The sequence below is a fragment of the Colias croceus genome, chromosome 26 (assembly GCF_905220415.1).
Source record: "Colias croceus chromosome 26, ilColCroc2.1".
Taxonomy (NCBI): Eukaryota; Metazoa; Arthropoda; class Insecta; order Lepidoptera; family Pieridae; genus Colias; species Colias croceus.
In genome coordinates, this window is record NC_059562.1 from 5,154,462 (window position 1) to 5,167,421 (window position 12,960).

Genomic DNA, 12,960 nt, shown 5'->3' on the forward strand with positions numbered 1-12,960 from the left:
TTATTCCTTCATTACGATTTCATCCTTATCACATCGTTCAAGGTGTAACCTTCATTTTGTACTTATTGTTATAAAATAATGCTGCTATTGAAAATAATGTGGAAATAGTCAATGCAATAGCTGTAGCCTTCCTTTTAATCTCACTGAATATCATTGCTCTTGATGCAATATGGCAACCCATTACAATTATAGAAACGATTAGGTAAAGGTTATTTTTGTATTTGTTTGTTGTGCTTTTTCCAATAAATAACTAAATACGCAGTTTATCATTGAGGCTTAAATTAGAACTGTACTGATAAAATACTTGGACATTATAAAAACAATGATCAAAAAAAGGCGGGAAATTTTTGACATTAATTAATCTTGGCTGTATGCGTAATTTACCTTATTTTTTTTACTTAAAATTTTGTGAGTTCTTTAATATAATTTGTGTATGGGAAAGGGCACGATCATGCATCTCTATGGTTGCACAAACGACTTTGAACTTTATTACGTTGGAATAATAAAAAAGTGTTACAGTACTGCGCAATTTGAGTTGCGACACAAACAACTAAGCTAAAAATAAAACCAGCACGTGTTAACGATATGTGATAAATAAATTCACGGAAAGTGCTCCATGAGTGATACCTTTGTGCTTTTAATTTATACAAAATTAATGAATAAATAATAACAATGTATTCATAGAACTTGGCCTAACGTATACTACCTATATATATTTGCATGAATAAATTTTAGGAATAAGAAACATCTATACTAATATTATAAAGCTGAAGAGTTTGTTTGTTTGTTTGAACGCGATAATCTCGGGAACTACTGGTTCGATTTGAAAAATTCTTTCGGTGTTAGATAGCTCATTTATCAAGGAAGGCTATTTTTTTTTACAGTACAATAGGGGAGCGCTTGGCCACGATGGTAAGCTGAGATGTGGCCTAAGATGGAGCGCGCTGCCCTAGAATGTACCTGTTCACTCTCCTCTTGAAGACCTCCATATTGTACTCGTCGGGGAACACAGACTCAGGAAGCATGTTCCAGTCCCTCGCGGTTCGAATGAAGAATGTCGATCCGAACCGCTTTGTTCGGGTACATGGAACGTCCACCATATGGCGATGCCTAGAGTCTGTGCGCCTCGACGATCGATGGAAAAACGGGGATGGCGGAATTAAATCGTGCAATTCCGCAGCGCACTCACCAAAGTGTATCCGATAAAAAACCGCTAAACTGGCCACTCTGCGGCGATGAGCGAGGCTCTGGAGTTTTTTGCCTACTAGCTCATCGTCGTTTATTAGCCTCTTGGCGCGCCTCTCTATCGCCTCAAGCGCCTCCAGCTGGTACTTGGCAGAACCATCCCAGAGGTGAGAGCAGTATTCAATACACGAACTATAGGCTATATCGATCACGCTACGACCTACAGGAGTGGAGCCACGGGAGTGAAACCGCGCGTAGCAGCTAGTAATTAATATGGTCGTTTTTAGGAATAACGTGTACCTTCTAAAAACAATATTTCTTGCTAAATTGGAGTATGACTCAAAATAAAAGAATAGAGCTGTAGCTCATAATGGCATTCATAGCATGAATCAACAGTCATCCTAAAATATCTAACTAATTATCTTGGAATGTTCGACCTACAAAATTCAGAGTGACTGGGTTAGACAGGAAAACTAACTATTTTCGGTGGAATAAAAAATACTACCTAGAATTTTTAACAGACATTAAAACGTCGTAGTTTATCAATTCGAAGTAATTTTCATACGATTGATTCAGTATTATGTTTTTGTATCTTTTAATTATTAAATGTGACTGCATCTGCGGTCTGCAAAAATGCTTTTACACACAACGTGTGCCAGAATTCTTCTTCAGACTACATTAATGACAATTTATTGATTAAAATTAGAAACGACCAGAGGAAGAAACATACACAAGGTCTTATTTTACTTCCTGACTATTTAATTAATTAATTATATACGCCTATAATAGATAAACTTACATTAGAGTCCGCTAATAACCTAAAATCATCCGCGTCGAGCTCAAGGTTGCATAAAATATATTAGAAATGCTAACATAATAATGTTTATAAGAATAAGCATAATAATATTTCCTCTGTAGACAGTAGACTATGGAATGTTTCGACCTTGGCTTATATCATAACAGATTTGCGTAATGCTTGATTCGTCAATATTGTGACAATATTGCAAAAGGAACAGAGATGGACTTGAAATGTGGTTAGAGGCCCTGGTTTATTTTTAAGCTATTGCATAGCTTCTATCGCGGGCCTTGAGCGCGGGGACCGAATCGAAAAATTCCGTAACGAAAAAACCTCACGCTCCCCACTCCGACGGGCACGGAGGTGCGGCTTGAAGGCATGCTATGCAATAGCTTTACCGCGGCAGTCTCCGAGTGCCACACGTCTTTTTTACCTTTAAATTTCTAAAGTAACAAGAGAAACGATTTTGTGTTTTAAGAATCGAAAGAGGGATGAAAATAATTTTCAGGAAGGTCGTGGTTAATCATTTTCTTGAGTATTTCGTACACTCAATTAAAATATCCCTCCTTATTAATAGATATTTGCGTGACATTAGTTACACAACTATTCTGTTCATTCTTAAGTTAATAATTATTCCTAAACGATGAAAAGCAATTTTTAATCTAGAAGCATGTAGTGGTAGAGGCCCGAATCTGGAGCCCTATTTCTCACTGAATAAAAAATAAGTACGCTAACTTGAGAGTACGTTTTTTTCTTTTAAATTTAATATGACCACGTTTATTTGTGTATATTGGGAAATGCATTGCTTAATTTCATTGATAGAGTATTGGTACGTGACAATCTCCGCTGTTTAGAGGTCACATATTTTAGAATTGTGTTTTTGATAGAAAAATATATTTAATTTTAAATAAAATTATCAATTTCTATTTAGTATGTTTAGGATAAAGTAAAGTTAGCAACAAAATTCTTATGGTGTACAAACTTTGTACAATGTTGGAATAAGTACAGAAATGATTAGCAACCGCGGACAAAGCAGTAGGCAAAAGCAGGTATTTGGGCATTTAGCTAAGCTAAATACATGCATACTACATTCACTAACTCATCACCAAGTATCATCGAAATCCGTTCAGTGCTTTTACATGAAATACGTCCATGGACGTATTTGTTCCCCTTTCACGTATGTATGGATACGTTCTTACAAACTTTCCTGACTAGAATATTATTTTTAGGATGCACATAAAATCATGGAAAGTATTTCTTGGTTTATCTATGCTTTTATGGACAAAAATGTGTTTTTTCAGCAAACAAATGCAATCTGAATTCAAAGTTACACAAGCAAAGCCGCGGGCTCTAGCTAGCTATCAATCTCGTAATTTCCCATTTATTCAATTTCCCATACATTTATCATATTATTTAGGATTCAGGAATAATCATTGTATCGTTAATTAGCGGATGTTTATGGGTTTTACGGGCGTTTCTGAGAACAAAAGATTTAATTAGGTGGGTATTTAATTATAGATAATAAATTGGCGCCGTAATGAGTGTTGTTGACAACTAAACGGATATTCCATCCTCCATGCTTATTACTAAGAAGAATATCTTTTATACACTATATTACAGATTATACTAATTATAATATAGCTAATTACATATTATTTGTGTTTTTACTAATAGTCATCATGTCACATGTGGTAGTATGTTTTAACATTATTTAACTTGTGTTATTTCCGTGGTTTTCAAATGTAAAATTTTTGTTATATACCCATATATATAAATATATATAGGTACCTGGTTTGTGTGATTTTTACCCGCAAACAGACATTCCTACAAAAGCTTTTTTAATTTTTTATAGCTTAAAACGCGATCCTTCATACCACCTGCGCCCAGTTTTTCAATTTAAGTGTTTCCTTGTATTTACCTTCAAACAAACATACAAACAAAAGCTCACAGTTTATTACCGGGTACCCTCGCGTGTTCGGACCGCGTGCGCTGCGCACACGTGACGCTTACGTAACGAGCAAGGTCGGGTTATGCAATAGTCTAGCCACACCGGTTTGACTGTCATAAATATTGGCATTAATTTGCAATTAAATGTGCTAGAGTTTGTATATATTGTATTAGATTATTTTGATAATAAATGGTTGCTGTCTGTGCGGATCTTTTGAAGCGCTTTTAAAAGTTGTAAAAATCTAGTAGGTATGGTTAAGGATGCTTTAAAGTAGGTAATGATAAGAATCGGCAATAATATATTTAAAAATATCTAAACTAGTTTTTTCATTATATATAGAGGGAAGTAAAATTAGCAGGGTGAATCTCAATTCTCACTACAATTTTTTATGACTGCTAAGTCTCAGTTTGGCCATATTTGCGGAAATAGAAGAATACATTATATTTAATTAGGCAATTAATTAATATATTTTAAAATAGATATAATAATATATTGATGTAAGCCATCGTGAATATTTGCATTTAAAATTGTATTCCTATCATCGAATCATTATTCATTATATTATTAGGAAATGAAAGTTTATGTTAGTCGTGTCAACGACAATAATATTAAACCACTACGCAAATAAAATAAAAACATAACACTACCATGAAATAATTCCAATCTACGCATCGTATTAATTCTTCGAATCATTTTATCTGTAAACCTTGTCCGCAAATAAACAGAAGGTTGAATGGCGTGTGTGAGCGGAACTGGGGCGGAAGATATGTACATATCAATTCGTTATATAAGGACTGGATATATTGTTTATAGGTTATTTAACTTCTTGACAGGTAGGATGATACTGTTTATAGATCGTAATAAGTGATTATGATTGTGTTTTATTTTTTAAACAGGATAATGTGTATTGAGTCAGTTTATTTTGTTCAATTTTTGGGTTAGGAAAATACTACATACCTAATGCCTTAAAATCCTCCACGTTTATACCTGAATTGCTCTGCTCCTTTAGCCTACCTCGATAAACGGACTATCTAACACTGAAATAGTATTTCAAATCGGACCCGTAGTTCCTAAGATTAGCGTTCAAACAAACAATCTCTTCAACTTTGTAATATTACTATAGATAGGCTTTTGATTTTACCTTTTAATATATTATGTACTGCGCATGAACATTGAACAGGTAATATTTTTTCAATCGGTTTGTTTAAATCTATAATAATATATATAGGTATATATTATGTCGCAGGCAAATTGTATTATTTCATCGTTTACAAACGCTATGCCGGTTCGTGTTTTTAAAACTACACAGAAATAGGAGCCCCACGAAGTGGGGCTCCGTCGGCTCGCGACCGTCTTTTTGTAGAATTTTGGAAAAAGTAAATCCTCAGCATTTTACAAAATGCCTAGCATTTGTAAACGGCGAGATTATACAATTTGCCTGCGACATATACATACATATTAAACCGAATTTTAGTACTTAACTTTAAAATATTTGATTAATTAATTAACAATTCCACATGACGACCTCCATAAAATGAAACAAAAAAGTCGCAAAAATGTGACTTAGTACCTGCGCTTTTCAAAAAATTGAATTGAGATTTGTTAATTAATAAGTTTGTTGTATTGTTGTTGTTTCAAAGGTTTTACAACTCGGCCACGTGAACGCCGGTCACATGTCCAAAGAATTTACAATTCTCAACGGCTCGTGGAAAATTCCCGACCAACTTTTTATATTGTTTAATCGAGCAGCGCCCAAAATACATTTTTTGTATTTGTGTAACGGGTCGTTATATAAAATTAGGGATGTTTTTTATTTCGTATTCAAGTTAATTTATATTATATATTTCTTTTATATTATATCGGAATTGTTTTAACTGAAAATTTTCTACTTTGGAGTAGCATATGTCTCTCTTGGTTCATGAAATCAGGCTTGACGTCTAAGCATGACTCTTTCCACCCCACGTAGTTGGCGACAATACATTAACATAGAGAAAATGATCATCAAAACATAAAGATATTTCACATCCTTTAAGTTTTATTCATAATTTAGTAGCGTAGTTAGTTTTCAGGGGGTGAAAATTTGTCTTCATTTAATAAATAACATGATACCCTATAAAATTGATTAATATGTTGATTCACTGACTAATAATATTATTTAAGCATATGAGCTTAATACCCAAATACCAGTTGCCGATTACCATACAAAATCCAATATTATCGTTAAGTTAACGTTATCTAGTTAGTTTAACCTAGAAACAACTCATTCACATAGATAAAACGATAAAGTACAGATATGAATATCGGTCGAATATTATGCAATGGTTATGTGGAGCAATCGATGATGTAAAGAATATAGTCATGTTTTAAAATAGATAATTTTTGATTGATTATAATCGCGATGAAAACTTATTAAAAAAAATATTTTTCATTCGAACCGCAAGGGACTGAAGCATACTTCCTAAATCTGGAAGGAAATTACCTTCTTGGGAAGCGCGTACCATCTTAATTCTTAGACCACATCTTAGCTTTCCATCAGGCGAGTTTGTGGTCAAGCGCTTCTCTTGAAAAAAAAAAGTGGTTAGAGCATTTTCTTTTTAGTCGATGCGTATGCGCAAACCAAGGCAAAACAACGTGCTATACAATGATTTTACTTTCATAGTAGAATATTTGATTAGATCCTGGATTCATGTAAGTCAATCAGATATTACAACTTCCTAGCTGAAAAAATTTCGCAAGGTATCGTTTCAATTATGATATGCGTAGGTACTTATGATATGATCTATGAAACATTGTTTATAGTTTATATCTACTTATGTAACTGGACTAGCTGCGCTTCGCGGTTTTACCCGCTTTGCTACGCTACGCTAAGACCAACAGGAGTTGGTCTTGCGTGATGATATAATATAGCCTTCCTCGACAAATGGACCGAAAGAATTTTTCAAATTGTACCAGCAGTTCCCGAGATTAGCGCGTTCAAAAAAAACTCTTCAGCTTTATAATATTAGTACCTATAGACACAGAATAATAACTAGTAGCTAGCTAGTATAGATTAGGTTTTAAACAAAGCGGACGAAGCCGCGGGCGGAAAGCTAGTAGCATATAAAACGTTCCACTAATCAATGGAACATTCCAAAACAGAGACTACATAATTTTCTAATCAATGGAACATTCCACAACAGACGTGTTATTATATATTACCGTATCCACCCCGTCGCATCCCTATCTGTTGTATAAGAGTTCACGTGCCAGGAGCAACGTGAGTGCGTCACGTTGTTATGCTTGTCTCAATAATGGACAATGTTAGCGTAAAACGCTTTGTATTTTTAGAAAAAAGTTCTGGTCCCGTGGGCTGGATGAAGTTAGGACTAACTTATTAAATGTATAGATATTTTACTAAATTTTTGAGCCGGAATTTTCTGGAAATTATTTGGTAATAATGAGATCTAGAAATTACGCAAGAACTTTGACAGTGTAAACATATATATGTAATCAATATGTAATTGTATAATTATTAAGCACTAAAATGTACGTTTAAATTTTCTGCGTTAAAATATCACCTAATTCTTCTGTGAAGGAAAATATTGTGAGGAAACGGACATGTCGAGGAATCAAAAGTTGGACGACATGTGACATCTGTCAACGCGCACTTGGCCAGCGTGGTGGATTATGGCCTGTACCCTCCCAGCAGTGGGATCGTATATGGGCTAATGATGGTGATGAAATCATTATCTATAGACCTATAGTAGGTCTTAACTTTCTAGGCGTATACCCAAAATAAAGATAGATGACACACCAACTGGATACATTCGCATACCATTTCATGATTATGTTTTGTTTGACTTTGTTCTCCAAGTATTGACGATTAAATTCCAATTAACCCATAAGATAAAAATAGATTTAAGATAGGATGAGGTTCTTATGTAATAGATCAGAATATTAAAATAGATGGAATAAAAACTTGGCAAAGCAATCTATACAAACTCTTCAGCTTCATAATAATAAATCTGAAGAGTTTGTTTGGACGCGCTAATCTCAGGAACTACTGATCCGATTTGAAAAATTATTCCGGTGTTAGATAGCTCATTTATCGAGGAAGGCTATAGGTTACATATCATCACGCTAAGCCAACAGGAGCGAAGCACTGCGGGTAAAACTGCGGGGCACCGCTAGTGTATGTATTGATAAATGGGTACAATAAATTGCAAGTTAATAAACAGACAGATGGCAGACTAATAAACTTTAATTATAGAATTACATACGATAATACATAGACGATTTAAATTGTAAATATTTTTACACGATGTATCAAGGTTATCTGTACAATATAAGTAAATGCCTTTTAAACAGTCTTGTTTTGTTTATAAATAAATTTTAAACACGTAAACAATAATGTAACTTCTTGATAAAATATGAATATGAATAGTTAAATTTAATGTAGGATATTAAATAAATATTTTAAGTGGTTTGTTTTGAGTAATAAAGAAAATGCAATGATTTATTGTATATTTGATTAAATTATATTCAGTTACTCATTATAATGACCAGATAAATACGTATCTTAAAATTTGATTTGTCATTAATCGTCTGAAATAAAAATATTTATGAAAAATAATTATGAAACAGAATGAATTAAATATATAAGGCATATTTTGATGACGCTTGATGATTCTTTGTTATCTATCAATGATAATTGTGATATCGGTAAAAATATAGTTTTTATGACGTAACGTGTTTTATAATTATATTCCATTATATCTAAAACCTTTAAATTCTTATATCATACTTAGAATTTCCTTGTCATTTGGGTTACCTGATAGAGATCGCTGTCAAAAAGGCCAGTTCTACATTTTTTTACATGTAGCTAATTTTCTTTAATTGTGTTCAATATGGTGTTAAATAAACATTTATTCATTCATTCATTCAATTTGTGCTTGAAATATGAATGTTTTATATATACGAATAAAATGTATTGAATTGTGATGTATTGAATATCGCATTATGTGGCTGAAGTGAATCCAGATTTGTGCCTCACGCGACCCGCCTCACGTTTTCATGAACACGTTCCGCGTCGACGACGCGGACGTTTCGAGAATAATCACGCGTTTTCTTTTAACAAAATGAACTAGCTTTCCGCCCGCGGCTTCGCCTGCGTTGATTAAAACCTAAGAAATTATATACTAAAACCTTCCTCTTGAATCACTCTATCTATTAAAGAAAATCGCATCTAAATCCGTTGCTTAGTTTTAAAGATTTAAGCATACATAGGGACATAGAGACAGAGAAGGCGAATTTGTTTTATACTATGTAGTGATGATGTATTTAGTTATTATTTTGTTTATTCATGAATTAATTAATAGTTTCGCAGATAGAGAGATGCATTAGTGATGAAAACATGATGTAATAAAAATCATAAGTTGGTAACTTTTGATTACGAATCCTAAAAATAATCATGATTGGCAAAATATGTTAGATAATTTTGTTTGTTTGTGTATTTATGATTTAATAAGCAATGATCTAGAAATAAAGATATCCTGTACCTTCTCCTAATGTTGAAAGTGTTGTTTTACTAAGGTACATAATATTTTATTCTCTCTGGATATTAAATGGGTAGAACTCCGGGATCGATTACACCAAGTAAACGGTCAATAATGATGTTTAATATAATAAAATATAATATTTATTATATAACTGTTATGATGGGTTATAATAATTCAATCTGGGGACTTTTACCAATGACTCATACATCAAAATAATACCCCCTTCGAAGATATAAAATTATTATATTATATTATCGTATTTAAAATTCCTTCTTATCTTGTACAGAATCAAATCGTGACATAATAAGCGGATTGTGTTCATTTTATCACGTTTTTGTTATATGTAATGACATAAAGGCATTCTCTGATGGATCTTTTGCTGAATGGAAGAGTAAAAGTGCTTCCTAGACATTGTGGTGAATAATTACTTGTAATGAACGCGTATAGGAAGTTAGTTTTACGCGTATTTTAAATAGTTTTGTGAGGAATTTTTAACTATATTCTTGTTTACTCGCAGTCTCGCATATTTTTAACCGACTTCAAAAAGAGGAGGATGTTATCTATTCGGCCGGTTTTTTTACAGATATAATATGTTGCTCTAATAATAACTAAGGCCTTATTTTTTTTTATAAAATGTGTAAAAAAGCAGTAAACAAATATTATGTGGTTTCAAAAAATGTATAAAACAGCATTACTTGCGATATCTCTAAATCAGTTGTTATTATAAAAAATATAACCCAAAACCTTGTTCAAACGACAAGTTGCCAATCCATAAACCTAGTTTAACAGGTCACTAAACCACACATTATATCTATTGCTAAATTGAATAACCTTGTACTACTACGTCATTTCCCCAGAACAATCCGTATAAATTCTATAAACCCCTAGATATAATGCAGCCAAGGCGACACGTGGTTTACAAACGTGACTGGGTAGTGTTCGTTAAACTAAGTTTAGATTGATCACGTTTATTTTTTACCACATTGGTGAAATTGTTTGATTATAATGTGTTGGTATGGAGTAATGTGTTGTCTAAAATAGAGTTTAGAAAAACTGTTTAAATAGTTGGTTAAAAAAAAGAACGTGGGTGCAAGCACACGTGTCAGAAGTGAAACTTTGGCAAGATTCAAAGATACCAAAATCGCCTTACTCCATGACTTTGTTTGAACGCGCTTATCTCGGGAACTACTGGTCCAATTTGAAAAATTCTTTCGGCACAGACTAATAATAATATACTACGTATACAACTTTCGGTGTTAGATAGCCCATTTATCGAGGTAGGCTATAGGCTATATATCATCATGCTAAGACCCACCGGAGTGGAGGCACGCGGGTGAAACCGCGCGGCAATGCTAGTAAGGAATAAAAAGCGATATTATATATTTTTATTTATTCTATAACAAGACATGACCTACCCAACTACGTTACGATATATTTATCGTAACTAAACAGATCAGACGTCAATGCATAGAACACGACCTCAGCACAGATTAATTATACAATCATAGGAACTTAAAAGGCTTCATTGATGATATAATGCAAGAAGCTTATATCCTCTAATACACTGGAGATTGCACTATGACTATTAACTTGAAACAAGAAACTATGACATTCAATGACGTCAGTCATGTTATTTGTCTCTTTCTGTCGAGTGACCACGCTGGTTTGTAAATTCAGGATTTTTCAAAATAGAAAAAACTAAAAATCATGGTATATAAATAATAACGACATAATATATTTTTAACAGTATTTATATTATAATATTATGGTCATACTTTATAGGTAGGTACATACAATTTTAATTGGTATATAATGATAGTTATAAATAACTTTTGGCTACAAAGCTTGGATATGAACCGATATATAGCATTAACATCCTTTGTAAATAGAGGAAAGTTGTGTTTTGCATTAGATGCTGTTTACCAAATTGTTAGCTACTCAGATCTTCTTTTTAAACGCGTTGCTTCGACGGGTCAATTTCAAGCCAGAATCATCAAAGAAAAACTGTGCCTTGCACAAATTTCAGCTAACTTTACAAAGTTTATTTTTCAAAAGGTATTTTTTTCTGGGTCATAATCCTCAGTAACCTTGATGGGCACATATATTTCTTTTTATTTTACTTTTTGGAAAGCTGAAATACGTAAAACAAAAAAATATGAGGTAAGTTAAAAAAGTATAAATTTCAATGTAAAAACGAACAATCTTATAACTACATGTGAGTGCAATACCGATGTCATGTGTTGTTTCATTACTAGTAACAATCTTTAAAATGGTGTTCTAAATTTTCATCATAATATTGTTATTACAATAATATATTCTCTTCGCTATCCATAAAAACTCGTCATCATGGTTACCTTACTTATTAAATCTGTTTATTGAAAACTTGTTGAAAAATGATAAAGTATTAGGGAAATAACAAATTTAACATGACTGCTTACTAAAATGATGCTAAATTAGACAATTTTTGCCATTGAAATGATTCTAAACAGGTAAATGCAGGAGTATTGAGGAATATTGTAAATAACGTAAATATACACTTGCCTGTGAAATTCTATGCCAGAATTTGGTGTCCAAACACTTCTGCAATTTTGCACAATACAATGCATTCTTTATATTCGGAAAATATTCATTAAATAAGCAACAATATTAACTTAAATATTCGAAGCGACGCAATTTTTTTGACACACATGCCATATTGACAAAGTGAGAGTTGCTACAATTTTATTATGGTGACTACCCATAATCAGGGAGTATCGCTTTTTAATAATTGGTTCAGATACTTAGTTTATTTAGCATAAATAATAATTGTCTCATCCAACAATGCTTCTGAATGACGTTGTTGGCAATTTATCAACAAACTCATGTACAAAAACTAACCTTTTGCACAGAATATTACAGCATACATAGTAGCCTTGGGAAAACTTCGTATTTACAGTGGCAATACCAAGTTAGGTGTGAAAGTGATAAAAAACATGAACTGGGCAATATTTTCTTGTTACACGTCAATGTTCATACCGAAATCTCCAGTGTATTAGATATAAGCTTCTTGATATAATGTTTTAATGAATTGCTTATAAATATGCAGTCTGTGGTTTTTATAAAAATGTTATAAAGAAAATAATATGGGTTTGAATTGCGCTGGTTTCTTGGGAAATTTAATAGACGATAAAATGTAATAACCTATCCTAGCTTTTTATGTAAGTAGTCGAAATTGTGAAAAGTGATTTTTGGAAAATAATTTTACATATTATTATATTTATTTAACAAAGTACTTATATAATATTATAAGTAAACAGAGAAAACACTATATTATTAAATACTATAAAATTACGTTTCAGAATAAATAAATATAAAATATTCAAGAAACGTGTGTCTGTTAAATAAAAAAGTTTCAGCTTTGTTTCCCTTTGTTTAAAATTGTGTTTTTCTGGAAGCAAACGTGACGTTTGTCGCGTGACAGATTTTTGTTACGATTTTTTTTGGTTGCCTCATGT